This window comes from Pinus tabuliformis, chromosome 9, assembly GCF_031772625.1.
Source record: "Pinus tabuliformis cultivar Carrire ecotype Pingquan chromosome 9, CPIR1, whole genome shotgun sequence".
NCBI lineage: Eukaryota > Viridiplantae > Streptophyta > Pinopsida > Pinales > Pinaceae > Pinus > Pinus tabuliformis.
Window position 1 is genome coordinate 526918311 of NC_142307.1, and position 24076 is coordinate 526942386.

The window sequence follows — 24076 nt, forward strand, 5'->3', positions numbered from 1 at the left end:
CTTGACTGGGTTTTCCCCTCGAGGGGGCTTTTTTCCCTAGCGTGTGCCTATATCTTATGTCTCTTGTTTTTGTGATCTTCATATGTGTATAATTTGTCGATGAAAGATAAGATAATAAAGAAGTAAAAGAAGTCAACACACTCACAAGTAATCCTCAAGAAAGGAGAATCAAACCCTAATAATAACTTTTATTTTCCGACATGGTATCAGAGCTAAGGTCAAGAGAAGTCGAAGATCACTTTTTTGGCATGGATTCTCCCTCTATGGTGAACTACATAAGATTGGGTTTCAACTCTGCTGGAAGATGGATCAAGACTATCATCTACTACTTATTCAACAAAGTCAAGAGTCGAAGATTCTTGGTTGCCTTTACAGAGTCTCTTACTGATGAGAATGCATGGATCATTTTGACAATGAAAGATATGATGCTAGAGGCATGGGATCTACATCATTGGAGTTGGATAATGGATCGAAGTTGCATCTCAACAACATTATCTATGTTCCATGTTTGAAAAGGACTTTACTTTCTATTTCTTGTTTAGAACATAAAGGGGAAAGAATTGATTTTGTTGATGTAAAAGTATTGGTTTGGGGAAAGAACTCTAGTATTGACAAAGCTAGGGTTATTGGAGTTCGTGAAGGAAGTCTTTACTAGGTTATCACTCCATCTCCTCAATCTTTGGTTCATATGGAAATAAGTCCCATTGAACTATGGCATCGAAGGTACATTTATGAAGACCGAATATTTCTTTTCTTGAATATTTCTTTTCTTTTCCTTTCTTGAATAAATACAAATATCAAAAGTACATTTATGAAGATCAAACCTAGTTACACTTTCTTCAACACTCCCTCTTAACTAGGGAGGTATTCATAAATCATTACAAGGTGTTTGGCTAATTTTCAATCTTGAAGAATTCACATAAGAGAAACAGGATTGTAAATCCATCTATTATAGAATCATAGTAACCAACATCGTCCATAGCAAGGCCTTGACTAACAGCTCTATCTCTCATTAGATCAAAGCACAATTTTGATGACTTATAGGCACCTTAGTCGTTGTTTCTCAAGGTACATACCCACCTAGGTGTTCACTGAGTATGACCTACTAGGACTATTCTTGTCTTAGGTTCCCAGCTCTCAAAGAATATCGGTCCTCTTGCCTACTCTTGTCTTGGATTCCCTACACATCCTCAAAGAGTATCGAATGCCAGATGATTACCCAATCCTCCCATTCTTTCTTCCCAAGTGAAGACAAGAATGTTGTGCCTATCTCTTCCTCTCAATTGAGGAAGATATACCCAAGTATCCTTTGACAAGGTACTTGTCCATGTTCCTTTGTAATTGGGAACTTGTTATAACTCCCCCTTAGCTAGGGACTTGTTCATTCATCAGCAACTTCTTCTTCGTGGGTCCTTCAGCTCCTTGATCTCCTTCTCTGATGTCATGAATGATTTGTTCTAACTTCTTCTTGGTAGGACATCGGCCATCAATCACTTTCCTTCTTGGCTTGTCATGTCATTGGTTCTTCGTGGAAAGTGTCCTAGATGTGTCAGGTTCTTTCATCATTTGGCTACTCCTTTGTCATATGTCTATGCTTTTGGAATACTTATCACATAGATGCTTAGTTGTAGTTGCTTGTTTCCATGCTTTGATTTGGTAGCCCTTCATGACTTCATCTGACTTGCTTCAACATTAGATATTTCTTTTTTTGGATGGCCTCTTCATCATGACAAATTTGTAGAGTTGAATTAGCTATATGAACCTTAATATCTCCTTCCTCAAGGGTTCTTTGATCTTTTTCTTCCTTTGTCCGAGTTTTCATGCCTTCTTTCGTGAGATGTCTTTAATGGATCTTGTTGGATAGTGATTCCTTATGATCATGGTGTTCTTCACATGCTTGATCTCTTTCTTCATTTGCTTCTTCTTGAGTTGTTTAGATAACAACCTTATACTTCCCCACGAGAGCACTTTCTTATTTTCCTGCTTACTTGAACTAGTCAGCATTTCTTCTTCACATTTCTTTTAGATAGCAATCTTGTACTCCTTAGGAGAGTATTTTCTTCTTCACTTGCTTCATGGAGTAGCCAACAAACTTATGCTCCTTATGTGAGCACTTCTCTTGTTGACTTGTACATGTTCTTGAGTATGTCATTGGTGAAAGAGATCATTTTGTAATTGACCATGTCTTATATCTATTCCCATGACTTAATAATATATAAGATGACATGACTTTACCTTTTAGTGCATACATACCTCATCTTGATTCAGCTTTGATCATCTCGGCTTCATTTGATGGTCCTTCTTGATTGATGTATCCCTTCTTTGCTTCATTCATTCTTGCTTGCACATCATTCTTCCTTGTATTCCATGAATGGAATTCTTGTTGACACATCTGATCTTATTTATGAACCTTCCTTTCAGGATTCTTGTCATAGGATCTTGTAGATCCTTATCCTGCAAATGTCTCTTTCTTTTGATGATGGTGTCCTTCTAGGATTTTACAATCATGATCACTTATTCTTTTATCATGGATGAGGTCGTATAATAGGTATACTCCTTCTATATGAATATCTTGAGCTATATGTACACTATGCTCCTATATTCTAGAATATATTTCTAACCATGCATTTTGTTCTATTTCTAAATACTCCTTATACATGAGTATTTTGAACCCTATGTACATCATGCTTCTAGATTCTGGAAGATGTTTCTAGCCACGCATTTTTTATTCTATTCCTACATGCTCCTATACTACTCAAAACTTTGAAAGAAGACTTTATGTAAAGAAGTATACTTAGTCATAGTAGAGATCCAAAGGATCTTCCTTCTTTTGCTTCTTGTCTTCTTATTTCACCTTGAGTCATGTGAGATTCTTCCCTTTTTCTTTCGTTGTTGTTGTTCTTCTTAATTTTTGGACAATTCTTTTTGTAGTGTCCATATTCTTGACATCCAAAGCATTGGATTTTGGACATATCTCTATTGTTTGTTCTTCGTGGACCAAATTTGCCAAATTTTCCCTTTTTCTTGGCCATGGTTGCAAATGCTTGCTCCTTTGATCCCACATCCTCTTTTTCTTTGAGTCTAGTTTCCTCTATCTTGCATAGAGACCATAATTCACTTAGTGGGGTAGCTTCCTTCTTGGCATATATGCTTGATGTGAAGTTGCCCCAATCCTCAGGTAGAGCATTGAGTACTACGGTTGTCATTTCTCTGTCAGACATGACTTCTCCCAACTCTTGAAGTTGATCCCTCATCTCAGAGATCTTCATGAAATATGGAGCTATTCCTTCCTTTGATATCTTCATCTTATACAAATCATTTCGAAGAGATATCACTTCTCCAGTTGTGCTTACCGAGAATAGATCTATTAGCTTGTCATAGATTTCTTTTGATGTTTCAAGTTTGGAGACATAAAGAATGAAAGAGTCTTTGATGGATTCGATCAGAATCCTTTGATCTCTTGTCTCATCCTTATTGTACTTGGCTAAGGCTTGAGTTTGTTCCTTAGCAGGGATAGTGATATTCCCTTTGATGTGTTCTAGAAGTTCATTCTCCTTGAGAAGTAAATCAGTCCTCTTCTTCCATGCAAGGAAGTTAGTGGTCCCAACCAATTTATTGCTTTCCTTGCAAAAATACATTGATGTATAATCAGAAGGGGACATATACTTACTTGTTATAGTTTTAGATGTAGTGGACTTTATTTCTTCTTGAAGACTTGATGGCTTGCCTTCGTTGGATCTCGATGTTCTTCAAGTTGCTTTCTTCAAATGGACTTGATTGATTGCTTGATGACTTGGCTTGTAGTGTTTTTCCTTTTGAAGATGGTGTGGCTTGATGTAGGTTCCTCCTTGGTTTTCGTTTCTTGTAGGTGCATTTATACAAAATTATTCTCCTTTTTCTTTGTAGTCTTCTTGTAGTCCTTTCTTGTCCTTGATGAGATTAAGACTTTTTGGCTTGATGCTTCAACCTTGTAGATGTTCTTGAGATGTTCTTCCTTGATGAGCCACCTTATGAGTGTTCTTGATATGCCTTTTCCTTGATGTGTCACCTTAGCTCTAATTCCATGTTGAAGAATCAAGGGCAATAATGTATAGTAGGATTCTTCTAGACTTAATAACAATTTGTGAAGCTCTTTTACAATTTATCTTGTTAGCTTAATCTTCTTCTCTTCTTATTAATGCATGTGTGTTTACTTCATCAAACTGCTACCAAAAACATAAGAACAAGAACACAAGATGTTGGCTCTCTACCACAGCCAAAACCTCTCTCTTAGAGAAGAAAACCTTTTGGTAATTTTCTCTGATTGAAGCGTCTTATTGATCTATGCCAAACCCTGGACCCTTGACTAGAATTTCCTCCAAGCAAAATTCAAGTCCTTCCTCCTTTCTACACTTTGTTCCCTGGCACTTAGTCTTCCTTCCTCCAGCACTTCGTACTCCTTCTTCGTTCTTTGACTGGAGATAGACCTTGTTTATGTGAGCTCTAGATGAGATGCTTCTCTTCTATACTTAGTGATATCCTTCTCTTATGGAGACACCTTCCTTCTCTTGACCAAACGAGATTCTTCTTGAGATGTATATGTAGACTGATGTGAATGTATAGCAGCCCTAGATTCTCGCACGTGTGGGTGGTTTTCTTGAGTATTAGGCTCTTCTAACCTTCGCTTGAGATAGCCTCTTCTTCACTATAGTGGGAGGCCTAATAGGCCTAAGTTACTAGCCCAAACGATGTGAGATATGTTGCTGATATATTATTGTTGTTATGACTGTAGAGAGGCCTCTTTTTCTCGCATGTGTGACTGTGTTTGACCCTTAGAACAGTCCCTTAAACTTCGATCTTGTCTTCTCCTTCTTCATTGCACTAGAGGCTCCTTAAACTTTGATTTTATTTATTTTTCTTCAACTTCTCTTGCTCGCTGATTTCAAAGGTGAGTACATGACGTTATGAGGGAATGGACAGACTCTATATATAGAGGACTATCCCTCCTTTAGGGACTTGTAGACTGTAGGCCGACTTGAAGTTTCTTCATCATTTTTTCTCTTTGAAGGATGTCGTTGCATGGAGAGGACTTGACTTTGCTTGGAGGGATTTCCTTTGACTCTTTATACAAGTATATACATGGTGTAACATGCCCTTAAGGGTCTTCAACATTTTCTTTTGACTCTTTGATTCTCCTATAGCACTTTAACATGTGCTAGACCTACTTCAATGAGAAAGAAACTCATTGATAAATATACAAAAATAATATTTGTTTTCTTGAATAAATACAAATATCAAAAGTACATTTATGAAGATCAAACCAAGTTACACTTTCTTCAATAGGTACACTACCATTAGATCATTGGTTTCATTGGTTGCTACAATGGGGTGGAATATCCATCAAATGGATGTTAAGACCTTATTTCTAAATGGCACCATTGATGAGGAAGTGTTCATCGAACAACCTGAAGTATTTGAAGTGAATAACAAGGATCTCACGTTTGTAGACTCAAGAAGGCCCTATATGGCTTGAAGCATGCACCGAGGGCATGGTATGCAAGAATGGATGCATATATTCTCAGAATTGGGTTTGTGAAACGTACTAATGATCTGAATCTTTATATCAAATTCGTGTGGATGTTTTATTCATCACTGGTGTAGAACGAAGAATTAAAGAATGCAAGAAGATGTTGGCGTTTGAATTTGAGATGAAGGATCTAGGACTAATGCATTACTACCTAGGTCTAGAAGTATGGCAAAGACCTGGGGAGATATATTTGGGGCAAGGAAAGTACATCATCAAGTTATTGCAAAAAATTGGGATGATGGACTCCAAGCCGATGATTACTCCTATGATCACCAACCTTAAGAATTTGAGGAGCTCCAACTCTAGTCTCGTGGATCCTACCTCACATCGTCATTTGGTGGGATCTTTGATGTATCTGGTAAATACTAGGCTAGATATATGTTTTGCAATAAACGTTCTTAGTCAGTTTCAGTTGGAGCATCGTCATGATCACTGAATAGCTGCCAAACATATATTTAGGTATATTCAAGGCACTATACATCACTGTATAAAGTATGATAATAAGGAATTCAAGCTAATTGGCTTCATAGAGTTTGATTGGGGTGTCAATGAGACCGATGGAAGGAGCACTACCCGAGGATCCTTTAGTCTAGGAGTTGCTATGATCTCATGGATGAGAAGGAAGCAAGATCCCGTTGCATTGAATAGTATCGATATAGGATATGTGGTTGCATGTGAAGTAGGAAAAGAGGTTTTTGGTTAAGGAAGCTTTTGACAGATTTGTTCGAGAAGTCTCTAGGTCCTACTATGATTAATTGTGACAATCAAAGTTGTATCAAGATGTTTGGAGATCCCGTGTTTCATTCAAGGATGAAACCCCGTGTTTCATTCGAGGATGAAACATATCAATAATAATTTCCACTTTATTAGGGTTGGTGCAAGATGGGATCGTGAAGTTAGACTATGTTCCGACAGATGAACATGTAACAGACATTCTGACAAAGGCTCTACCTAATAAGAAGTTCGAATATCTAAGGAACCTGCTAGGTTCGATAGATATTGGTGATTGTATTGATGATAAGGAATTGGAAGAGATTTGTTGAGGCTTTGCGAGTGAAGCATTGCCTAGGGAGACATCTGGCCAACACTCTTTCTTGATATCTGGATCCCGGAATTGAAAAGGTGGTGTTGTTTATTGAGCTTTGTTTTGGATACACACTTGTATGTTTGGGTTTGTGGTTAGAAAGTAAGCATGATGGTACCTAGAGGGGTTGAAAGCTTGATTCCACCTTAGTCCCACTTGGATAGATTGCCTTGGTCAGGAATCTAGTCCATAGAATTGTGGTGCCTAAATTGTTGAGTGACTGGTTGCATAGATTTCCCTGGACAGGAATCTAGTCCATGGCATTACGGTGCCTAAAATTTCTTCATGTTTTCATATAGTTTGATATCTTCCATTATATATGTATATTATGAATACCTCACTAGATAAGAGGGAGTGTTAGAAAATGTAACTATGTTCAATCTTCAATAATGTACTTGAGTCAAAAGAATAAAGAGAATAATTTTTATTATTGTAACAATGACTTATTAAAGCATGGGTTTCATGCTTGGGTCATCATTATATTAGTCAAAGTCCCTATTGTGGAATCCTAGGATTAATATTGAGTCTATAGAGTCATTGCATATTCGAAGAGACCCTTGTTGGGCTTTTGAACCATGTAAAAAGGTTTTGTATCAAGTCAAATATGAATTATGTACCCTCCACATCATGTCGGCCTAAGGAAGATCAAGTCGTCCTAAAGACCCCCATTTGAACCACAAGAAGTCTATATATTAAAGGAGGTCGAAGTCATTTGAAGCACTCACTCTCGAGGAAGTTCGATATCTCAAGAAGAGCTAAAGAAGTGTGAAGTCTATTTTCGGGAGGACGAAAGAAGTGAGAGTTTGAGGGTGTCTCTAGAGAAGAAGAAAATCGAACTTTTGGTGTCTCTCTCTCTCTGTTTCATGGTCTAGGTTGGGAGATAGAAGTATCCTAAGATTTTGTTGTTGCCAGAAGTTGTTTCCTAGTCAAAGTTGTTGGAAGGGGCCAAAGATCTTGGAGGTTGACATGGTGTGGAGGGAAATTTTGCTCTTGGTCTAGGGTAAAGAGTCTCAAAGAATACTATTGAAAGGAAGAATTATCTTGATTGGGTTTACCCCTTGAGGGGGGTTTTGCCCTGGCGTATGCCTATATCTTTTGTCTCTTATTTTTGTGATCTTCATATGTGTATAATTGCTTGATGAAAGATAAGATAATAAAGAATTAAATGAGGCCAACACACTCACAAGTAATTATCAAGAAAGGAGAATCAAACCCTATTAATATATTTGATTTTCCAACAATAACTTGCACTAGAAGGCAATAACTCGGCCTTCCATTAATTAGGACTAGTATATTGCTTCTTGCACTCCTAACTTTTAGGAATTTTCCCTAAATTTTAGGGACTCATCCTATTTTTCAGGACTTAGTGTTGAAATGTGTAACTAGGTTCAGTCTTCATAAATATGAAATGCACTTTTGATTCTTGTAAATTGTAAAATGAAAGAAAATTTATTATTGTTAATTTTGTAGCATGGGTTTCACGCTCAAGGTCTTTTTATTTAGGGGTCAAGCACCCATTGAGTGCTCCTACGGTTTTTCCTAGGGTCAAGAAGTCAAAAGAGTCATTGGCATATGAAGAAGACTTCATTGGAAACATTGTAACATGTCAAAAGAATTATTTGTATATTTAAAGGTGTCGAAATACCATCCAAGACCAAGTCGACCTCATTAGGGCACATCACCCTCCTTGGAAGCCTATATATAGGAGGGAACGTGACCTCCTATGGACACTCACTCACTTCTCATCATCTAAGCAAAGGAGAAGCAAAAGAAGGCTAGTGAAGAAGGAAGAAGGATGAAGGACAAAGGTTTGGGTTATTTCTCTCTCTCCTTCTCACATGTGCAAAGAAGGAAGGCTAGGGTTTTGATGTTGCAAGATCGAAGTTGACAAAATTAAAGAAAGAAGGTCGAAGGAAGGTCTTTGAGGTCACCTACAAGGCCTAGAAGGAGGAACCCAAGCGAAGGTCATAGGAAGCCTTGGAAGCCCTGAAATTTCTCACACGTAAGGAAGCAGTAACTTTTGCAGGGGCTGAAAAATTCAAACTTGTAGTAGAGGCCGAAATTCTATAACTAGGGGTTGAAGTTGTGCAGTTGGAAGAGATTTGACTAGGTTTGACTTGGACAGAGGAAGCGCACCATCAATAAGGTCAGAATTGGTCTTGGAAGGGTATTGGTAAAGGTCTAGAGGTCATGGAATTAGTCATTTGAAGAATCTATAAGAAGAGAAGAGATTTGTGGGTTTTCCTCTCAAGTGGAGAGGTTTAGGCCCTGGCTTGCAACCTACATCATGTGTTCTTGTGTATTGTTGATCTTCTTGTTTTGTTAGTTGTTTGATGATAAGAACAACATAATAATAAGAGAAACTAATAATCATGAAAAATAAAAATACATCACAAACAGTTATCAAGTTCAAGAGAAATCATCTTAGTTGCAACCCTTTAGATTTCTCAACATGGTATCAGAGCTAAGGTTAGCTAAGAGCATGATGAAGATCACTACATCCTTGAAGAAATTATTGATTTATGGTAGCATATGATGTGCTCTAAGCCTAAAAATTTGCACAAAGGCTTGGACACATGTATTCCACAATACCCAGAAATCGTTTTGGGAAATTCCACCCAAAGACAGTTTATTAAAATAATCAATTATTTTTAATGGGTGCCTAAGTCTAAACTTAGGAAATTAAAATAATGAAAGGGTATTAATCAAACTATGGGTGAAACTTCTAGAAGAAGGCAAGGATCAAGTCAATATGATCTGAGCCATTGATTAGAATCTAATTTGGGTAGTTGATTACTCAACTAAAGGATTATAAGAAGGACTCTAATGGGCATTTGGAAACTACAGAGAGAAGATACTGAGCTACCCAAGTAAGATCGATTTTCTCACTGGTTGAAGTTTGGCAAGAGGAAATCGAATCAGAAGGAGAGTTGCAGGAGAGGAGAGAGGGCATCAGCATAATTCAGGGGTGAAGGAGTAGAAAGAAGACACAGAGCCAAGGAGGGACAGCGTTGAGGTTGTGACACTGGGACTGCGCAATCCCTGCGTAGAAGCTGACACAGTGAGACGCAGAGGGGGCAGCAGGTCCTCTCCAAAGTCAAAATTTAGCTAAGAAGTGTGAGAATATTGTCTATAATATTTCTCACAGAAATTTCTCTTCTATTCTACAATTTGTATCTTGTACATGAAATTTTTGTTGAAGATCAATAAAGAAACCCTCATCTGTTGCACTGTTTTTCCCACATTGGGATTTTTCTCTAAATTATCTTCTAGATTGGAAGAAGAATTCGCATGCTTGTCAAGTTCAGTGTCAACAGATGTTTGGTATATTGATAGTGGGGCTTCAATCCATATGACCACAGTACAAGAATATATCTCAAGCTATCAAGAAGAGCAAATTGACTTCCATATTACTATGGGAAACAAAACGAAGTGTACTCCAATAAGGAGAGGCACCATAACATTTCAAACAGAAGCAGGAATCAGCATCCGAGCCACTAATGTTCTGCATGTGTCCGAGTTAGGAATGAATCTGAATTTAGTGTCTCAGTTAAAGGACAAGGGATATGATGTATACTTCATTGGAAGGAAATCATACGTCAAACATCCAAGCTGGAAGAAGAAGAGACAAATTGGAGCTCGAAGCAATAGGGGCACTCAGGATGCTCAAAGAGACTGTTACAAGATTTCTAGTCCTTAGTACTGAGCATGATGATGTATGCAGAGGATTTGTACTAGGGAAGTACGTTAAAGAAACTTTTTCTAGAAGTAACAACAGAGAAGATGGTGTATTGGGATTGATACACTCAGATATTTGTGGCCTAATGGCCACAAGAGCTCTTAGTGGTGGAAAATAATTCGTCACCTTTATTGACGATCACTCTAGAAAAACCTAGATCTATTTCTTAAAGACCAAGGATGAGGCCTTTGATCAATTCAAAGAGTTTAAGGCTCTCGTAGAGAATATGATAGGTAAAAATACCAAGGTATTGCATTCAGATAATGGTGGAGAGTATATGGACAAAGACTTCACAGATTTCTGCATAAAGGAGGCCATCAAAAGAGAATGCACAACTCCATATAATCCATAGCATAATGGAGTAGCAGAGAAAAAGAATAAACTATTGTTGGGGCAGCACAGGCTATGTTGTATGACCAAGACATGCCTAGATTATTATGGACATAGGCTTGCAACACAGTGGTGTATATCCAAAATAGAACTCCTCACAGAGAATTGTGGAAGAAAACGCATGAAGGTGTCTTCACAGGGAAGAAGTCGGAGGTGAGTCATCTCAGGATATTCGAAAGTGTGGCATATTGTCACATTCCAGGCGAGAAGCGTAGTAAACTAGATCAGACTGCATAAAAGGGGTACCTCGTAAGATATAGCGAGACTTCGAAGGAATACAAAATCTACATTTCTAGTAGCAGGAAGATTGTAGTAAGATGGGAGGCAAAGTTCATGGAGGATTTCAGGAAATCTCGAGAGATGCTAGCAGAAAGTCAGTCAGTAGATGTTCCATTAGTCCAACAACAATAGGGGCAGCAAGGAGGACAGACACATGGATTGAGCATAGTGACTAGCACTAGTATTTCCTCAGAAGTAGGAAATCCATATAGCTCTCAGCATATGGAACAGCAGGAACAAGAGGTGTATTTTATTGATCCTCCCACCACCAGTGGTAGAACCAGTAGGCAAATACGACAGACCCTGAGGGACGCAGATGAGTTTTTCGGAGCTCCTAGAACCAAGAAGATGCAGCATAGACAGCCTAACAGGTACCAAGCCTTGGTAGCACAGGTTGAAGAACCCTCTAGCTTTTAGGAAGCCATAGAACACTAAGTTTGTGTGGATGCCATGGTAGAAGAGTATAGTTCTATCATGATGAATGATGTATGGGAAGTGGTACCTAGACCAAAGGATATATCAGTTGTAGGATCAAGGTGGATCTACAAGATCAAGTATGTTGCAGATGGAAGCATAGAGAAGTACAAGGCTAGGTTCGTGGCTAAGGGGTACGCACAAAAGGAAGGAATAGACTATGAGGAGACCTTCGCACCAGTAGCAAAATATACCTCTATCAGATCTGTTATATCCCTAACAGCTCAAATGGGATGGGAGATTCACCAGATGGATGTCAAGACATCATTCTTGAACGGGGTGATAGACGAAGAGGTGTATATAGAATAGCCCGAAGGCTTTGAAACTCATGAAAAGAGAACTCATGTATGCAAGTTAAAGAAATCTCTATATGGGCTCAAGCAGGCACCCAGAGCATGGTATGGTCGGATTGATAATTACGTGCAGCAATTGGGATTCATCAAGAGTGATGTTGATCCCAATCTCTATTATCTAATGGTAGAGAATGAGCCACTTATAATACTATTATATGTGGATGACTTGCTTCTAACAAGGTCATCTAGGCTCATAAAAGATTGCAAGAAGAATCTTGAAGCAGAATTCGACATGAAGGATATGGGTTTGATGCATTATTTTCTAGGGTTGGAGGTTTGGCAAAAGAATGGGGAGAAATTCCTTGGGAAAGGAAGATATGCTATAGAGATTCTAAAGAGATTCAGAATGCAGGATTGTCGACCCATGGCTACGCCCATGATCACTAAAGGGAAGAAAATAGATGCATCAGGAGACAAGGAGGTGGACCCCACCTTGTACAAATAGCTTATTGGGTCGCTCATGTATCTGGTCAACACTAGGCTAGACATTTGCTTCGCTGTCAACACCCTTAGTCAGTTCATGGTGGAACCAAAAAGGGTGCATTGGGCAACAGCTAGGCACATTCTTAGATATGTGCATGGAACAGTCGAATATGGGTCAAAATACACCCGAGGAAATGACGTCATATTGAATGGATTCACAGATGCAAATTGGGCAGGTAGTTCAGTAGACCGGAAAATACCTTCGAGTATTGCTTCAGTGTTGAACACCCTTAGTCAGTTCATGGTGGAACCGAAAAGGGTGCATTGGGCAACAGCTAGGCACATTCTTAGATATGTGCGTGGAACAGTCGAATATGGGTTGAAATACACCCGAGGAAATGATGTCAGATTGAATGGATTCACAGATGCAAATTGGGTAGGTAGTTCAGTAGACCGGAAAATACCTTCGAGTATTGCTTTAGTGTTGGATCAGGAATGATCTCTTGGTGCAGTAAGAAGCAAAATTTGGCAGCTCTAAGCTCAATAGAAGTAGAATATATGGCAGCTAGCACAGCGACGTGTGAAGCTATATAGCTTAGAAAACTGCTTGTGAGTTTGTTCAGGAAGAGGATGGAAGCGACCAATATTTTCTACGATAATCAGATTTGTATTAAGCTCTCTGAGAATCCAGTATTTCATGATCGATCAAAACACATTGATATCAAATATCACTTTATCAGAGGTTGTGTTCAGCGTGGGGCAGTACAGTTGTAGTATGTCTCCATAGGAAATCAGGTAGCAGACGTACTCACAAAAGCTCTAAGAAAAGCTAAGTTCATCCAGTTCAAGGAGCATATGGGTATGGTAGAAAATATGTTTTAGTAGTAGAAACAGGTGGGTTATCAGTTGCAGTGGCAGGAAATGAGAGGGAGTTGCAGTACAGATGTAGTGTTGGCGGTGGCAAGGCCAGCAACAGTACAAATATAGCATTTGTGCAGTAGTTGATGGGCAGTGTTGTTAGACATCAGCAACACAGAGGGAGATGTCACAGAATCGGAGTGATGCTTCAGCAAATTGCATTACTAGAGCACATGCCTCGCTAAGAGGGAGTGTTGATTTATGGTAGCATCAGATGTGCTCTAAGCCTCAAAATTTGCAGGGAGGCTTGGACACATGTATTTCACGATACCCATAAATCGTTTTGGGAAATTCCACCCAAAGACAATTTTATTAAAATAATTAATTATTTTTAATGGGTGCCTAAGTCTAAACTTAGGAAATTAAAATAATTAAAGGGTATTAATCAAATTGTGGGTGAAATTTCTAAAAGAAGACGAGGATCAAGTCAATATGACCTGAGCCATTGATTAGAATCTAATATGTGTCGTTGATTACTCAACTGAAGGATTATAAGAAGGACTTCGTTGGGAATTTGGAAAATACACCAGGAAAATACTAAGTTACCCAAGTAAGATCAATTTTCTCACTGGTCGAAGTTCAGCAAGAAGAAACCGAATCAGGGGGAGAGTTGTAGATGAGAAGGAGAGAGGGCATCAACATCAATCAGGGGTGCAGGAGTAGAAAGAAGATGCAGAGCAGAGGAGGGATAGCACTAAGGTTGTGACGTTGGGATTGACGTTGGGACTGCGCAGTCCCTATGCAAAGGCTGACATAGTGAGACATTGAGGGGGCTGTAGATCCTCTCTAGAGTCGGAATTTAGCTTAGAAGTGTGAGAATATCAGCTATAATATTTCTCACAAAAATTCCTCTTCTATTCTGCAGGTTGTATCTTGTACATAAGATTTTTGTTGAAGATCAATAAAGAAACCCTCATCTGTTGCATTGTTTTTCCCACATTGGGTTTTTTCAGGGATAATTGTCCAGAAATAATTGTCATTGTGATTATACTTGTGCTAGTATTTTTCCTTGCATTTACTTTCCGTAGTATTTTAATTGTGAAGGCTGCAGTAGGTATTATTTCGATATTTGTTGTAGAAACACTGTGAATAACTTATTTCTGAAATAATAAGTAGAAGAAATAATATCAGTCACTGCAGTTGGATTTCTATTTAGAAATTTTCACAGAAATCATTGAAGCAATGTTATATGGTGGCAAGTCATCTCAAGAAAGGTATCAATGCATTGTGGAATCTCCTATTATCCATCAAGTATGACCAAGACTTCAACAAAGGACAAAGGGTTATTCTCAGCACTTACAAGTACGTTTGGAGATGAAAATATTTGGGTAATCGACAGTGGAGCATCAAGACATATGATAGGTGAGCACAAACAACTAAAGACCTTATCAAGAGGAAAATATTCATACTCTGTTGAACTTGGTGATAAGAAGATCTATCATGTAAGAGGAATTGGATCAACTTTGTTGAAGCTGGAAAAAGGATGAAACATTCATCTCAATAACATTTTGTTTGTGTCAGGTTTGCAAAAGAACTTACTTTCTATTTCATTTCTAGAAGATAAGGGAGATAGAGTCACTTTTATAGATGGAAAGGTTGTGGTATGGGATACAAGCTCTTGCATCAACAATGCAAAAATAATTGGGATTCGTGAAGGAAGAGTCTACAGATTGATGACCCCTCTCTCTCAAGATTTGGTTCACATTCAAGTAATTCCATGTGAACTTTGGCATAGAATGTTTGGACAATTTCACTACAAAATCTTACCAACTCTAAATTCAATGGTGAATGGCATCCATGAACTCAAGGAGGATCATGAAGGAGTATGCAAGGGATGTGCATTAGGTAAAAATGTTAAGAGAGAATTTGGAAGCAATGCTTCAAGGTCAAAAGAAATATTGGATCTCATTCACTTCCATGTTTGTGTTCCTATGTCTACGAAGTCTCTTGGAGGTCATTTATATTGTGTAACATTCATTGATGACCACTCAAGGAAAACTTGGATCTATTTACTTAAGTCCAGGGATGAAGTATTCAATACATTTCAAGAATTCAAAGTTGAAGTAGAGACCTTACAGAAAGGAGGATAAAGATACTAAGATCTAACAATGGAAGGGAATACACATCACAAGAACTCATAGATTTCTGTAAGGAGGTTTGGATTAATAGGGAGTTTATATTCCCATATAATCTTGAACAAAATGGAGTTGTTGAACGAAAGAATCGATCAATTGAGGAAAGAATCGATCAATTGAGGAGAGTGTTAGAGCCATGCTAGATGATCAAGACTTCCCTAAATTTTTGTAGGGTGAAGCAAAAAAAATGGTTGGGTATGTTCAAACCCGAAGTCTTCATAGATCACTAGACAACATGACTCCTAAAGAAGCATTCACTGGGAAGAAACCAAGCGTAGACCATCACTAAATATTTGGTTGTCGTGTCTATATTCAAATTATGAAAGATAAGTGAAAGAAGTTGGATCCTACAAGCATGAAGGGAATATTTGTTGTCTATAGTAGCATTTCAAAGGCATAAAGGAAGGGCACCAAATAGAAGTAAGTCAAGATGTGATCTTTGATGAAAGTATTGCATTCAAGAAATTAAAGGACCTCCCGATTGACTCTGATGATAAAGATCTTCCAATATTTGAAGAAAGCACTAAGGAGGAAGAGGATTCAAATAATGAAGTAGGTCCCGGTGAACCTATGCAACAAGTCATCATCCTCGAGAGTAGAAAGATACCTAATTGGTTAAAGTCTAATCTTCTAGATGCGGAGGGGCATGGAGCAATAAAGGGTACATTTAGGGAAAGTAAGAAGCCTAAAAGATACTCAGGGTATGAAGCCTATATGATAAAGTTAATTGAAGCAGAACCATCCACCTTTGAAGAGGGTTGTCAAACATTAAGAATGGAAAGATGTCATGAACGAAGAATATCAATCAATAATGAAAAATGAAGTTTGGGAAATTGTTCCTAGGCCTGAAGACAAATATGTGGTAACTTCTAAGTTGCTCTACAAGATTCATTAGATGAAATTGCAGCCTAAAAGTGCACATAAAATTTTCATGTACATAATATGTAAACCAATCAAAATCCTTTAAATTTAAAAAGAGGTACATGTAAATATTTTGGAGGGAAAATTAAAAAACTACTTTTTTAATTGTAAACACTCATTGTATGTGAAATTAAATTCCACATTCAACGAGTACACATTATGCATACTTTCGAGAAGACCCACATTGATAAAAATTGAAGTTACATTAAAAAAACATGTTCATTTTTTATTAATGTGCGTCTTCTCAAAAGTATGCATAATGGGTACTTGTTGGATGCGGAATTTAATTTTGCATGCAATGAGATTCTACACTTGAAATTTGAGTAAATCTATAACGAGATAAGCCAAATTTGTAATTAAAAAAAAAATAGTTTTCTTCTTTACCCTCCAAAATTTTTATCTTGTATTCTATTATTTTATTATTTTTCCTTAGGAGATCACTTTTAGGCTTAAATTTCCTCTAATGAAACATGCAGCAGATGGAATTATTGATAAATACAAGGCAAAAGTTGTGGCTAGGTGTTTCTCCCAACAAGAAGGCATCGATTATGAAGAGACATTTGCACCAACTATAAGGTATACAACTATACGCTTGTTGGTCTCTTTGGCAGCATCAATGGGATGGAACATCCATCAAATAGATGTCCAGACAACATTCTGAATGGTACTATCAATGAAAAAGTATATATAGAACAAGCCTTGGGATTTAAATTGAATGATAGAGAGACTCGTGTCTACATGATGAAGAAAGAACTTTATGGCCTTAATTAAGCTCCAATGGCTTGGTATGCTAGAATGGACACATATTTGCAAAGATTGGGCTTCTCAAAGAGTTTTGTTGATCTACATCTATATATCAAGGTTGTGAAGGATGAGTCGGTAATAATTCTTCTATATGTGGATGATCTCCTCATGACAGGTGTGAAAGGTCATATTCAAGAGTGCAAGAAGCAACTGGCAGCAGAATTCGATATGAAGGATCTAGAACTGATACACTATTATTTGGGGTTGGAAGTGTGGCAAGGACCTGATGAGATATATCTAGGTCAAGGTAAATATGTGATTGAGATGCTAAAAAGTTTTGACATGATGGATTTCAAACCTATAAAAACCCTTATGGTCATAAACTTGAACAGGCTAAGAGGTTTTGATTCAAGCCCTGTGGATCCGACAAGGTATAGGCAATTGGTTGGCTCTCTAATGTATTTGGTAAATCATGGACGAGACATTTGTTTTGCAGTGAATATTCTTAGTTAGCTCCAGGTAGATCCCAAGCATGACCATTGGATAGAATCCAAGCATATACTGAGATATTTGCAAGGAACAATCCACTACTTCCAGAAGTATGATCAAAAGAATGAGGTTCACTTGATTAGATATAAAGATTATGACTGGGGAGGCAGTGAGATGGATGGGAGAAGCACTACTGGGGGAGGTTTTAGCTTGGGATCCTCCATGATATCCTAGCTGAGTAGAAAGAAATAACTGATTTATTTGAGTAGTGCTAAGGTTGAATACATTGCAGCGCATGAAATAAGAAGAGAAGTAGCATGGTTGAGGAAGTAATTGTACAACTTGTTTGAAGGGTCGATGGACCCTACGGTGATACATCGTGACAACACCAACTGCATAAGGTATGTCTGAAGACCCAGTGTTCCATGGAAAGACAAAGAACATAAATAATAAGTATCACTAAATACGAAAGATGGTGCAAGAATGAGTGTTGCAGCTACAATATATCTCTATCGATGACCAGGTCGCTGAAATCTTGACAAAATCTCTTCCTAATAAGAAGCTTGTGTATTTGAGAGACAAGTTTGTCTTGGTTTATATATCCTTCCTAATTGAGGGGGAGAGATAAACACATCATTCTTGTCTTCACTTTGTGAAAAAAGAATTTAGGATTGGGTAAGCATTTGATTTCCGATAATCTTTGAGGATGAGGTAAGGCATCCAACAGGTAAAAGTAGTCGAAGAGGAAATTCCTTTAAGGATGTGTTATTCCAAGATAGGAATTGTCCTAAAAGGACATACCCTGTGAACACCCAGGTGGGGTATGTGCCTAGAGAGACAATGATGATGGTGTCTCGCCAACATTGTGCTCTGATCTTGTGGAGAGATAGAGCTATTATTCAAGGTCTTGTTATGTGGTAATGTTGGTTGGTATGATGCAAAGAGATAAGCTGAAATGATAGCTTATGAGATGGCTTACCAATCTGACTCTTCTTATAAGATCTCTTCAGTTTGAGAATGTCCATGTACCATTATGAATACCTCCCTAGTTAAGAGGGAGTGTTGATATGTGTAACTAGGTTTGGTCTTCATAAATATGAAATATACTTTTGATTCTTGTTAATTGTAAAAAGAAAAAAAAATGTATTGTTGTTATTTTTATAGCATGGCTTTCATGTTCAAGGTCTTTTATATAGAGGTCAAGCACCCATTGAGTGCTTCTAGGGTTTGTCCTAGGGTCAAGAAGTCAAAAAGATCATTGTCATATGAAGAAGACTCCATTGGGCACATTGTAACATGTCAAAAGAATTATTTTTGTATTTAAAAGTGTCGAAATACCCTTCAAGACCAAGTCGCCCTAGCAGCTAAGAAGTCGGCCTCATTAGGGCACGTTGTCCTTGGAAGCCTATATATAAGAGGGAACTTGACCTCATATGGGTACTCACTCACTTCTCATCATAGCGAAGGAGAAGCAAAAGAAGGCTAGTGAAGAAGGAAGAAGGACGATGAATGAAGGTTTGGGTTATTTCTCACACATGCAAAGAAGCAAGGCTAGGGTTTTGATGCTGCAAGATCGAAGTTGAGGAAATTGTAGAAAGAAGGTCGAAGAAAGGTCTATTAGGTCACCTACAAGCCCTAGAAGGAGGAGGAACCCAAGCAAAGGTCAAAGGAAGCCTTGGAAGCCCTGAAATTTCTCACGTGTGGAAGCAGTAACTGTTGTAGAAGCCAAATTTTCAAACCTTCAGTAGAGGCCGAAATTCTATAGCTGGGGGTTGAAGTTGTGCAGTTGGAAGAGATTTGACTAGGTTTGACTTGGACAAAGGAAGCACATCACCAAAAAGGTCAGACTTGGTCTTGGAAGGGTATTGGTCTTGGTCTAGGGGTCATGGAATTCGTCATTTGAAGAATCTATAAGAAGAGAAGAGATTTGTTGGTTTTCCTCTCAAGTGGAAAGGTTTTGGCCCTATCTTGCAGCCTACATCTTGTGTTTTTGTGTATTGTTTATCTTCTTTTTTTGGTAGTTGTTTGAAGATAAGAACAACATAATAATAACAGAAGAAGTTAATAATCAAGAAAAATAAAAATACATCACAAGCAGTTATCAAGTTTATGAAAAATCATCTTAGTTGCAACCCTTTAGATTCCTTAACAATTAGCTCCTAACTCATAGTAACTTGTGCATGCTCAAGGAGAAACTCGTTGTGGTTCCTTTGATTAAGGCACAAATCAAGGAACCCTTTCTCGCTAACATTTTCAACAAAGTATTTCAAGATTTACAATATTGATAGCGACGATGAAAAAATCAGGCATGGGTCCATGCAATTAGAAGGCAAAGCATATAACTGGTATATGTGGTGGAAAAAATCGACATATATGGCCAATTGGAGTAAAATCAAAGACATTTTATTTAAATGATTCCAAGGCATCAAGGAAGAAGAGTTCTTCACAGAACTCACCAAATTACAACAGAAAGGAAATGTGGATGAGTTTACTAGAGAATGGAAAACACTAGCCACTTGAGTACCCAAATTATCAGAAAATGTCTTATCGAATCATACATCATTGGACTTAAACCATTTCTCCAAAATGAGCTTAAGTTTCATGACATTAGAGCATAGAAGCAACAAGATAGAAATCCAAAGTTATAGAGAAGAAATTTGAATGAATATCGTTGCCAAAGGTTGAAAAAGTATGTTCAAGACAAAAGTTTCCCCAATCATCTGACATGGATAATACAAGGTATGTTCCACCATAGAACTCACCAAATTACAACATAAAGGAAATGTGGATGAGTTTGCTGGGGAATGGAAAACACTAGCCACTTGAGTACCTGAATTATTAGAAAAAAGCCTTATTCAATCATACATCATTGGACTTAAACCATTTCTCCAAAATGAGCTTAAGTTTCATGACATTAGAACTATAGAAGAAACAAGATAGGAAGCCAAAGTTATAGAGAATAAATTTGAAATAATATCGTTGCCAAAGGTTGAAAAAGTATATTCAAAACAAAATTTTCCCCAATCTTCTAACATGGAGAATACCAAGTATGTTGCACCAGATCTATGTGAAGGAGGAAAATCTAATACAAAGGTGCAAAGAAGGAAAGAGAGTAAATGCAAACATTGTGGCGAAAAATGAGATCCCAAACACAAATCTTTTAAGGGAAAAGATACCAAGAATTTAAGGGTGAAGCAGCTCAAGATTTGAATAGTGAAGAATCAGATACAAAAGAAGTTGAGGATTCTCAACAACTTCCCCCAAAATCAAACAGCAAAAATGTTCCATAAGTATTGATATCATCCATGACAACAATAACCCAACCCCAGACCTTGAAGTTAAAAGGGCATATAAAAAAAACAATGTAATGGTTCTAATTGAAACAGGAAGTACTCACAATTTTTTGGATTCAAATCTTGGCAAAAAAGCTCAACATTTTCACATATCCAATCCCTAACATGAAAGTGGTCATAGTAGATGGAAAGAAAATCGGAGTAGGAAAATGTCGTAAGGCTGAATTGCAAATTCAAGATTACAATTTAGAATCATCGTTTTACATTGTACCACTTGGAGGAGTGGATGTGGTTCTAGGTGTCCAATGGTTACAAACCCTATGCACTTACTCTGCCAACCATCAAAAACAATTTATAAATTTCACATATGGGAAGGACATAAGTATAAGCCATATGGTTTTCACCCACCCAAAAATCAGATTTCCATCCCATCAAATGGTGAAGATGATATGAAAAAGAGCTCCAGCATATATGGTACTGTTATCACCCCAAGAAACTCTCCTAGGTTGTATATCAGAGATGCTCGGGAACATTACAAACTCAACAAAAATGTTGGAAAATGGTGGATGAATGGAAGGAATGATGCATATTCAAGCCAGATAACCACTTCTACTATGCTTAACCCCAGACATGGGTGAACACCCTAGACTACAAGGCTTTAGACCACCAATTACTCACAGTTTGAGGATAAGGTGATGATGGAGAATACTGACCACACCAGCAGATGCACAAGACCATGTGATGGCCGGCTGCAACCAGTAGAAAGGTCTGCAAATCTATTTCCTAATGCACAGACAGGATGACAGCTCTCTGGCATTAAAACACCAGAAACCTGCATACACCTTCAATAATACATACTAGATTCTCACACAGAGGTGGGATGACAGCCCCTCTAATGCTGGACATCAAGAGCACATGAAAAATGCATAACAGGCACAGCCTGGAACAAAGAAGAAGTGGAAAGTGAGCAATTAACAGCAAAAGAAGCTTGTATTAGCTGAAAATGAAGACCAGATGCTGCAGGTATCACAGTAGTTACAGTATCAAGAAGTTGAACTTTACATCAAAACAATATCTATGAACCCTCATTACATCTTCTTTCTGGGTATATATGGAGGTTGATTACAAAATATCTGCTATCCTATGCATGGAGGGGTCATAATGGACCACCAACCACATTAACTGTCTGATATGGGTCACTGATACGATCTGTTGTTTCAATAAATTCATTTGACATTCTCTTCTGCTCGGTCATCCTTCGTGCACAGGTTGAGTATAATATGAAACGGGCTCCATTACTGATAATTGTATTTAACCGCTCGAGGCATGTCCTTTCCTTCTTCGGCCATGTTGTCCCTTGAATGCGGTCGTTGAAGAGTAAATGTGCGAAATACTGATGGATGGCCGTTTCTGTCCTTCGGGATTATGGTACAGGCTGTGGGCGCAGGCAACATGGAGGAAGATCCACCATTGGAGAGCGTGGATCAATTGCGGAGAGCGCTTTGCAAAGGCTATCGAGAGGAAGCAGGAACAACAAATGTGAGCTGTTGGATGAAACAGACAGACGACTGAGATCATTTAATAGGAGGAATCAGGAGATGGATGATCGGAATAAACGAGGGTCGTCGGATCTTATACGGGCAAATCCGATGGTGATTGGGAGCAGAAGATGCACGGGAGATAATGCGCGAGGATCATACGGGACGACGGTAAGTGGTTTCCCCGCACCGCTTATTGGAGGCAGACGGTATTCGTACATAGCCGAGCGATCGCAATAGGAGGTTGACACGTGGACGATGGGACAGGTGGAAAACCGCCGCGATCGCGAGTTAACGCACGGGTAGGTTTCGGCGACGAGAGGTGCAACTGCCGTCGGATCGTGTGGCAATCGATCGGATGGTGGAGGATTAAACGCACATGTTTATCAATTGATGTGACAGGGGAGGGCCTCGTCGGTAGCACTTTTTCGTATGCGCGCGGTTATATAACCATGGACTCATGGGTTTAACTATGCACCCGGGACCCGAGGAAAAAGAATTTATACGGGTTTTATGAAGAAATTTAGAGGAAAACAGAGGTATGGGGAGCTATGAGAACATGAGCAGAGTGAAGGGGAAAGGGCAGGCTAGCCGCTGCAAATCCTATTTTTATCATAGAAAACCCGATCAGGCATGCATTTTGACCTTTAAATATTGAAATTAATAGCAGAGCTAACACTGGCTCCTTCTGGGGATGAGATCCTCCCTGTGAGGTCTCAAGAACCTGCAGATCAATGCCTTCTTGATGAAAACAAATTAGCCAAAATTCCTAGTGTTCCATTGGGCATGGAGTCTGACTGAACCTATACTAAAACTGATAAAAACACAATATTTACAACTTTTAAGGCCATAGACCTTAAACCACATAATTTTTCAGAAAACGCCCATTAATTGGGCCATCAAAAACTGCCTCTCCTCCCATACTTTTCAGTATGAAGGTGTTGTTCCCCTGAATCTCAGAAATGATAAAAGGCCCTGTCCAGAAAGCATCAAACTTCCCATGATTGCCCTTCTTTTCCTTCAATGCATCCCATTTCAGGACCAAGTCTCCAACCTGAAAATTATCTGTTTTTGTCTTCCTGTCAAAAGAATCCTTGATCTTTTTCTGATGTGCTGCAGCCTTTTCAACCAGTTGTTTTCTAATCTGATGCACCTCTGCTAAATCAGTGATCCTCTTTGCAATTTATTCTTCCTCTCTTCTTGAAGGAATTTTGCCACAGGGAGAGTTAACTGAAAGCTTCAGTGCCATATACCAACTTGAAAGGAGAATTCCCCATGGATTTCTTAATGGTCACTCTATCAGCCCACAGTGCATACTTGAGCTTAGAATCCCAATTCTTTTTATTGTCCTCTAACAACTTTTTGATTATCCTTATCAGGCTTTTATTAGAGGATTCTGCCAGACCATTTCCCTGAGGATAATATGAGGTGGAATGAACCAGTTTAATACCCATTGAATCACACATTTCCACCAATTCTTTTGCCCTGAAGGCTGATGCATTGTCTATGACTAATTTATGTGGACAACCAAATCTGGTAAAGATATTCTCTGTCAAAAACTTCATGACCACATTATGATCAGCCTTTCTGGTAGGAATTGCTTCAATCCACTTGGTAAAATAATCAGTGGCTACTAATATCCATCTGTGTTGGCCATTAGAATGTGGATTGATTTCTCCAATGAAATCCAAGCCCCACCGCTGAAAAGGTCCTTTTGCAAGTATTGGTTT